This window comes from Girardinichthys multiradiatus, chromosome 8, assembly GCF_021462225.1.
Source record: "Girardinichthys multiradiatus isolate DD_20200921_A chromosome 8, DD_fGirMul_XY1, whole genome shotgun sequence".
In the NCBI taxonomy this organism is placed as follows: Eukaryota; Metazoa; Chordata; class Actinopteri; order Cyprinodontiformes; family Goodeidae; genus Girardinichthys; species Girardinichthys multiradiatus.
This window is the reverse complement of record NC_061801.1, coordinates 6,636,712-6,645,888: the sequence shown is the minus strand read 5'-3', so window position 1 is coordinate 6,645,888 and position 9,177 is coordinate 6,636,712.

Here is a 9,177-nt window from a genome sequence, read left to right as displayed (position 1 = left end):
TGGTGTTATGTTCCTGTAATCAATGTGATTTAAAGAACTGTAATCATATCTAGTCAAAGTCAATGTCAAATTCTGTTTATTTATTTCCTTTGGGAGAAATTTGTCTTGGACATAGGGCTTGCACTACACAGACACGTTGCACTCCTCCATAACATTACACAGATCATAAATATATAAATAAATTAATAAAATCACTATTTTAAAAAGCAAATCACTCACATGGTGTGTAGGTAGGTTACCTAAAACAATGCCACCTTTTCATGATTAGAAAAAGCTGAAGGAACCCAGGTAACCATAAAAAAACACCTGGCCCTCCAGCCTCTACATACAGTATTAGTGAATTAAACTGGTTAATGAGAAATTAGTTTTCAAGGTAACTTTGCCTTCTTCTTGACTAGTTCATCTGTGCTCTGTGTTTATGGTCATCCCTTCATTTTTTTCCATTGTTATCCACCATCACTGCTGTGGATTTCTGATGCACTAAAAGTCTTTGTCCTGCGGAGGTTTTAGCTCAGGTAGCATACTCCAATTCCTCAGTAAATTCAAGACCTGCTCCAACGTGTGGATGGAGCTCACAAGGGAGAGGGTGTTGACATTTTTTATCCCAGTGGATCACAGGCTTTCTCTAATATCCAGTCAGTGTGACTCATGTTTCTTCTTGTTATTCTTTCTGCCTCTGCTTCATTATTGTGTTGATTGCTGTCTCATATTGGCGTTTTGTTTGTGTTTAGCTTAGCTAAACTGCTTTGCTATATTTTGCTATATTTGGGTTTTTTAATTTATAGAAGTTATATTAATAAAAACGGTTAATTGTCTTAATGTTAAATGTCAATTAAAAATGAAACAGATAAAATAAACAACCAAACATATCCACGTATTGGATGGAGATGTGTCATCATGGTGGACTGACTGTTACTTCTGAAAATTACACTCACCGCATTACCTCTCCTAAACACAAGATGTTCCTCTAGAGAAAATTAAACTGCTACACAGCAGGATTTGCAGCAGAAGAAGAATTCAGGAAGACTGAAACAAATGTTCCAAGTTTAAATTTGCCTTTGCAGTTTTTAATAACAGTAGTCAAAGCAATTCCATTAGCGCTTTAAGGTACCCTGGAATACCTTAATATCATTTTACCCCCCTCCAACGCCCCATTCCCCTATTTTCCAATATGGTTCACTCAGCTGTGGGTGGATCTAGGCTCATGTTATTACCTTGATTATAAGAGGACACCTTTAATGGTGAGGTGGAGAACATCTTGTTTGTTCTCCTGGCTTTTGCATCTCTTGTGTACATCTGGAGTAGGGTACCCAGAACTCTGAGGCGTTGTTTGGCGGTCAATAGAGTCTTTTCGTATGTTGTGGTATTTTCTTGGCCATATCTTCATTTAACCTTTCTGTTGCTCTGACAGTTGGCTTATTTTTTCTGTTTTGCCTCAATCTTAGCTTCTTATGACCGGTGTTGTGTTTGGTTTTATAATGAAGTATCACTGTTGCTGTGGCATATACCAGCTTATTGGTATTTTGATGTTCCAGTTAGACCATAGTGCTTCACCTGTTAGCAGGACCTGCAATATCCTCTATAATTGACCTATAGCACCCATAAACTTTGCCACAGACAAACTTTGAAGAATCCCACCAAAGTGGGCAGTGCCAAGTGTGGGGATGAGTGGAGGGGGTTAAGCAGTGATGTGGTCAGGAGGATGAGGGAAAGTGACAGCTAGCTTATTTTGGTACATTGAAACATGGAGAGTACAGAGTGACGCTGGTAGTTTCGCCACGGATAGATCATTTGAGGTGGAAGATTTTCCACCCCCCTCTTCACCGGAGGTTTAGAAAGGATTTAGGGGGCCCAGCGGGCCTGAACCTTATCAGTTTTAGCCGCTGGTTGAAGGTGCTGACTCGGCAATGCCCGAAGCCGGTGCTGCTGCAGCAGTGGAAGAACGCTACGGGGGGTGTTTGTATGAGTGAGACAGTTTTATACCCGAAACGGGGGCTGTGACGCAAGCATGCACCGAGATGTACCATTTGAACCAATGGGAAAAATTCAACTGCAGTAACCACAGTTCAACCCAAAAAGGCCAGGACTATGACAAATACTGCAGAATTAAACAAATTTTCATGAAATTTAAAAACAAAGCACAGGAACATAAAGATAGCACCCATAAGACCCAATTTATACACATTTTCGTTATCTGCAAAAAAAGTTGATTTGGGGTTTAGTTCCTCTTTAAAGTGTGTTTGTTCTCTATATGGTCCAATCAAGATGAGCTAAAATCCATCATATGATCATTAAGCCTGTTATTAGCCTATCAGGCTAGACTGCACGTTATCTGAGCAGAGTGGTGGAAAAACAGCTGCATGGAACAACACATGAATGAGGGGTTTTAGGTCCTTAGACCCTCTGCAACTCCCTATCTGAGTGTCGCATCTCATCAGAGCTATTAGAATCCACAGCAAGAAAACAGGAATTCAATATTATTCCTCACCTGCTCCCCGCGCAGCTGCTGAATCTACCATCATGTTCCAGGTATGAGTGCTCGTGTTTGAACAAGTGAAGGAGAAATGATGTGGAATAAAACAAAGAGGCAGAATTCACCTGAGATTAACTGAGAGTCTTCTTAATTTGTCTGTTTATCTGTCAGAACACCTGCTTTCACAGAAAACTCAAATAAAATAAAATTGAGAAGTCGGTTATGGAGAAGTGTTTACACAGTGGGGGGTTAAATCTCTGTTCTTCAGGGAGTACAACAAAAGCAAAAACAATCTCATCAGAGGGCTGATAAAGAGGGGAGAAAAGTTTAGCAAAGATAATAAATGTTGATGTTTAAAGCAAAGTTTTTCCAAATCTATTTGTAAAAGCGTATAGTTTATGCAAAAAAATAATGCAGTGTCAACATCGTCTTTAAATACATTTTAGGTTTCTCTGACCAAGCAAGCATTATAAAAATCCTAAATCTTTTAGTATAATTTGAGTAATATAACGTGCTTAAATCCTTATTCAGTATTTTGCAAAATCTTTCATAGTGCTTGAACGTTGAGTAATTTGGCAATAGTAGGAAAACAATACATAAATAGGAATCTGAAAAGGTTGACACACATTTGTTCCACCCTTAATAAAATCTAGTGCAACTGCTTTCAGAGGTTTGTTAGAGAACATTTCTGAACAACCAGCGTCATGGAGATCAAGGAACACAGCAGATAGATCCAGTTTTAGAAACCTTTAAAGCGGGGTGAGGTTAAACAATAATATGTGAAGTATAAACGTCTCACAGAGCCCTGTTCAAACCATTATCCAAAAATGAAAACAGCATCGCACAGCTGCAAACCTAATAAAACATGGCCGTCTACCTAAAATAACAGATCCAACAAGGAGACCATTAAGAAGAAGCAGCCAAGAGGCCGATGGCAGAAGCTGCACAGATTCACAGCTGAGGTTAAATCTGTTAACAGTACAGTTACTAGATGTACACTCCGCACATCTAGCTTTGTTGAAGGGTGGCAATAAAAAAGCAATTTTTAGAAGAAAGCAATAAAAGGTCCAAACATCTGGAAGAAGGTGCTTTGGTCAGAAGAGTCAAAAACTAAGGTCTTTGGCCTACTTACAAAATAATATGTGCGGCAAAAAACTAACAATTTAAATCATTCTGAATTAACCACCTTTTATCAATCCCAAAGGAAAAAATAATGTTTAGCATAAACTACCTTTCTTCAGATTCTGTGGACAAGAAGGATCTCCTGTGGTAGTTTGTATTACGGCATATTTAAAGAAGCCTTTGACTGAAGCACCTTGCTGTAAAAACTGAAGGATCTAAGCTCAGTCAATAAGTACGTTCTGCTCACTTTCTTCATGTTCATAGCTTTATAGTTGCATCTTCAGTTCAGTCTTCTTTGTGAATGTTGCAGTATTCATACTCCCACAAGAGCTCCATATCATCTCCCGTGATGGAAATAGTGTTTGACATATACAGTACATATTTCTTCTGAAGTTTACAATCATCCTCTTTGTTTAGTTGATGTTCAGGATGAAATGTCTCTTCACACAGCATGCCAGTAAGTAATCAACCAGCAATCTGCATCTGAGTATTACCGCAGATGACAGGAGTCTGTCTTGTACTGGAAATCTGAGGTGTACAGAGTGAAAAGTAATAGTGAGAGTACAGTCCCCTGTGGTGCTCCTCTACTGCTGACCACCTGGTCACAACCCTTTAGTTTTACAAACTGTGGTCTGTTTTTTCTGGTAGTCTTTGATCCAGGGAATTGTTGAGGCCTCCACCTGAGTCTTCTGGAGTTTCTGCCAGGTGTATCAGGCTGAATTGTGTTGAAGGTACCTGTAAAATCAAAGAACATGATTTTCACAGTGCTTCAAGCTCTGTCCAGATGATAGTGGATTTGTTTAAGCAGGTGTATAATGATGTCTTCAGAGGAGCGCACACAGCACACACTCAGGCAGCACAGCATGGATACAGCTGTTCCTGCATGGAGACTGTCTCCAATATGTGTGGGGCCTGACAAAAACGCTCCATTACCTGGCGTAGTTGAAGTAAAATTGGAACTTAGCCCCATCAAACCCTTTATCGATAATTTTCTCTATCAACAAACAATGTTATATTCTCAACTTTGCGATGTTTGAAGGGGAGATGATCACTTTGCTAACTTCTCCCCTCTGGCAGAGCTCCATCTGGACCTGGATGAACCACCATTACTAATGTGCTGAGCGGATTGTGTTAGAAGGCGTGCATCCATTCCCCCTACCTCATGTTCCTCCGTCCAGCTGAAACAGTCCCCTTTGAGAAATACCCGAAATGCAAATGGCCTGATGCCTTCCCTCACTGTAGGATAGACTGCAATCTTTATCTCTGAATGACAGCGGCGGGACCTCTCCTTCCACCCTCGGAGCCACAGCTGTGTGCACTGTCTGCTAGCTGCCTGTCACTCACCTAGGCACACAGAGCAATACCAATATCCCTGCCAATCCAGCTAACTGGTCAAGCTCCTCCTTGGGTCACCTAAATCTGAAACTTACAACATATAGCAGCTTAGCAGTAAGCAGCAACCATGACATTCTCATAGTGGACGACTCTTTCATCAAACATTTATCTATTCCCGGTGCCATCATTTATTGTGTCACTTGTGGAAAAACAGTTGGCTGGCCTATATTTAAATAGGAAGGGAACATAGCTGCTATGTAGAAATCTTATTTTATTTGTTGCATTTAACCTGTCCTGATGTTTTTTGATAAAGCTTATAGTTACAGTGGCTTAGTTTATCAGGAGGGAGCCTTCCTCCCTCCCTGTTGGTTGGAGTAAGGGGGAGTCAGATTTAGCCTAAACCGGCTCAGTTATGATTGAGGTGCAAACACACCCTCCATTTCTGCTACCTGTATGACCTCTTCTCTTTTCCAATGGTTATAATCAGTCTGACAGAGGGAGGTATCCCAATCCTTGTGGTTTTTAGTATAACAATGACCATCAGTGGGACCCTTTGTGAGGTGCCTGGAGACGACATTGTTGTAAATAAGCGCCGTTTAACTAAATAATCTGAACTGAAACTATCTGTGTAGTTATGCTGCTATAGGCTTAGGCTGGTGGAGGACATAACGACCACGTTCACCCTCTTCGCTACATTCTCACACTACTCTCCAATTTTGCATTATTTGCTGTTATTTCAGCTTTTAACTTTGTTCTCTCTTTTCTCTTTCTAGAAGCTACACCTGACCTGGCTCTGTGTCTGCCTGTGACACCTTTCTGGAGAGGGGAATTGTCCAAGCTTCTGCTGGCAACAACTTAATGCTCACCCTCTACCGATGATCCACATAGCCCTGTCTTTTAGTGTTTAACCCTTTCTCTCTCCTAGACATGGAAATTGACTGAGCTTTTACTGTAACTAATTATATGTGCTCTCTTTCAGACTCTAACCTTGAAAACTGGCTCAGAGTTTATCTGTTCTTTCTTTCTAGGTGAAACGACTAAAAGAGCTACATCCATTAACATTTACTTTTCCTTCCCATAGAAAGTACTTCTGGATCAGTGCTTCTGTGTTCTTTTTGGGTCTCTGCTCTGTTCTCTCAAACCCCTAGTCGGTCATGGCACATGGTGGCACATACTGAGCCTGGTTCTGCTGGAGGTTTCTTCCTGTTAAAAGGGAGTTTTTCCTCTCCACTGTTGCTACATGCATGCTCAGTATGAGGGATTGCTGCAAAGTCAACGCCAGTGACTGTCCACTGTCTCTACATGCTCATCCAGGAGGAGTGAATGCTGCAAGTCACTGACTGGATGCAATCTGCTGGGTTTCCTTAGATAGAAAAACTTTTTATCCAATTTGAATAAAAAGCTAACTCCGACTGCACTGTTCAATTGTTAGGATTAATAGGAATGTATGTACCTGACTGTTGTGAAGTGCCTTGAGACAACATGTGTGGTGAATTGGCGCTATATAAATAAAACTGAATTGAATTGAATGTATACAATATCATGGCCCAATACACTCACAGACTTATTATTTTTAATAAGATGTCTAACCAAGAGGGTCTTGCCCATGTGTTTTATGGACCTAGAACTCTATTTCCCCCATAATTCTAAGTTTTATAGGTCACAGTCATCTTCAGCTGACGTATGGAGTACTTATCAAGCCCTCTCAATTTTGCACTTAATATTAGATCCCTTAGAAATAAAACTTTCATTGTAAATGATATCATGATAACATTTCATAAGCTTGACTGTATCTTCCTTCCTGAGACATGGCTTAATGATACAGGCAATGTTGTATTAACTCCAGCATCTCCACCAAACTTTTAATTTGTACATCTTTTCACATAGTCTTTCACAAAAACTGTCCTACTCCATGTTTGAGTCTGTAGCTGTTGTTCTGAAAACATCAAGTCCTTATTATTGTTTATCGTCCTCCAAGACTTAAAACCGGTTTCCTGACTGAATTTGCTGAACTTTTATCTAATGTCACAACTGATTTTGATTGTGTTGATATTTCTGGTGATTTTAACATACATGTTGACTTTGCCACTTTTTCAACTCAATCTATTGACTTATCCACTTTTGTACTGCTAATTGCTCCCAATATGGAGGTCACACTCTTGATTTGGTCTTTTATAGAGGTCTCAAAGCTGCCTCTAAGTGCATCTCTGATGTTGGTATTTCTGACCATTTTTGCATTTTTGTTCAGTGTTGATGTTGGGTTTAGACAAATACCTAGTCACATATTTGTTAAAAGATGACATATCTGTCGTGAAAGTGTAAATGAATTCAGAGTAAGATATTTTATTTTTGGACTAATTCGCCACACTACGCCACATGTGAAACACCTGTTAAGAGTATCTCGACAGAGAAACTATGAAATAAAAAAATAAACAGCATAAACATTCATAAATTAGCATTCAAATGAACAGAAAAATGTTTTTATTTTTATACCACATTGCTTTTGTAGCAGGTAGTTACTTCAGTCAGACACATCTAAAGTCCCGTTTTGCAGGACGTGTTTCATGTGGAAAGGTCATTCTTGTGGACCATAGACCAGTTTGATCTCACCCTTATATAACCACAGACTTCTTTCTGTGAGAAAACACCAAATGGAAATGTGATGTTTTTGGGCCAGCTTGGACAAGACTGTATCTTTTCCATGCAGGAAAATCTATACTATGTTTTTACAAAATGAACACGGTGAAAGATGATATCTATCGCAAGTAAAATGCCATCTATCTATCCGTCCGTTCGTCCATTGTCACTCCCCAACCCATGTCTATATATGTATAGTCCATCCAGTGAGTTCTGAGTGCACCCCAAGCAGGCATTCCTGGAAATCATCAAAAGAGATGTGTCTAGGAAGCATCCTGACGTTGTGTAAAATGTAAATGGAAACAGAAATAATTGATTTGAAAATCCTGTTTAACCTACATGCAATTGAATACACTACAAATACAAGATACAGTGGGGAGAACAAATATTTGATACACTGCCGATTTCGCAGGTTATCCCACTTGCAAAACATGTACCGGTAGATGTTTTTAATTTTTATCATATGTACTCTTCAACTGGGAGTGATGGAATCTAAAACAAAAATTCAGAAAACCACATTGTATGATTTTTAAGTAATTAATTAGCATTTTATTGCATGACATCAGTATTTGATCACCTAACAACCAGTAAGAATCCCGGCTCTTACGGGCTTGTTAGTTATTCTTTAAGAAGCCCTCCTGTTCTCCACTCATTCCCTGTATTAACTGCACCTGTTTGAACTCGTTATCTGTACAAAAGACACCTGTCCTGTGTCATAATGCAGGTTTGGTAGGACCAAAGGGCTGAGAAGGTCTAGTAACAGAGTGCAGAGCAGGAGCCCAGGAGCCAGACGACTGAAGGTAAGTTTAACATTTTATTGATCTTACGCTTGGACCAGACAGGGAACCAGAACCAGACAAGGATACAGGAATCAGGAATGACAAGACTAAGGCAATATAGGATAACATAGACATAGACATAGACAATGAACCAGCAGGGAACTAAGGTTTCTGAGGAACTTAAATACAGGCAGGAAAACAAGATGAACCAATGAGACAACAGGACCAGGTAATCAGGACCACAAGACACAGGTGGGAACTAGGCTGCGGTAAACAGAAGGAAACTAGGACCAGACTGGGTACCATAAAAACACAAACTCAAAACACAGACAATGGCAGGATACAACATCCACACACTCAATCAAACAAGCTCCAACCTCTCCACAATGGACAAGACCAGAGAGCTGTGTGAGGACATCAGGGATAAAATAGTAGACCTGTACAACGCTGGGATGGGCTACAGTAAAACAGTCAAGCAGCTTGGTGAGAAGGCAACAACTGTTGGTGCAATTAAAAGAAAATGGAAGAAGTTCAATATGACGGTCAATCTCTCTCGGTCTAGGCCTCCATGCAAGATCTCACCTTGTGGAGCATCAGTGATAATGAGGAAGGTGAGGGATCAGCCCAGAACTACACAGCAGGACCTAATCAATGACCTGAAGAGAGCTGGGACCACAGTCTCAAATAAGACCATTAGTAACACTACGCTGCCATGGATTAAAATCCTGCATCGCACTCAAGGTGCCCCTGCTGTAGCCAGCGCATGTCCAGGCCTGTCTGAAGTTTGCCAAGGACCATCTGGATGATCCAGAGGAGGAATGGGAGAAATGT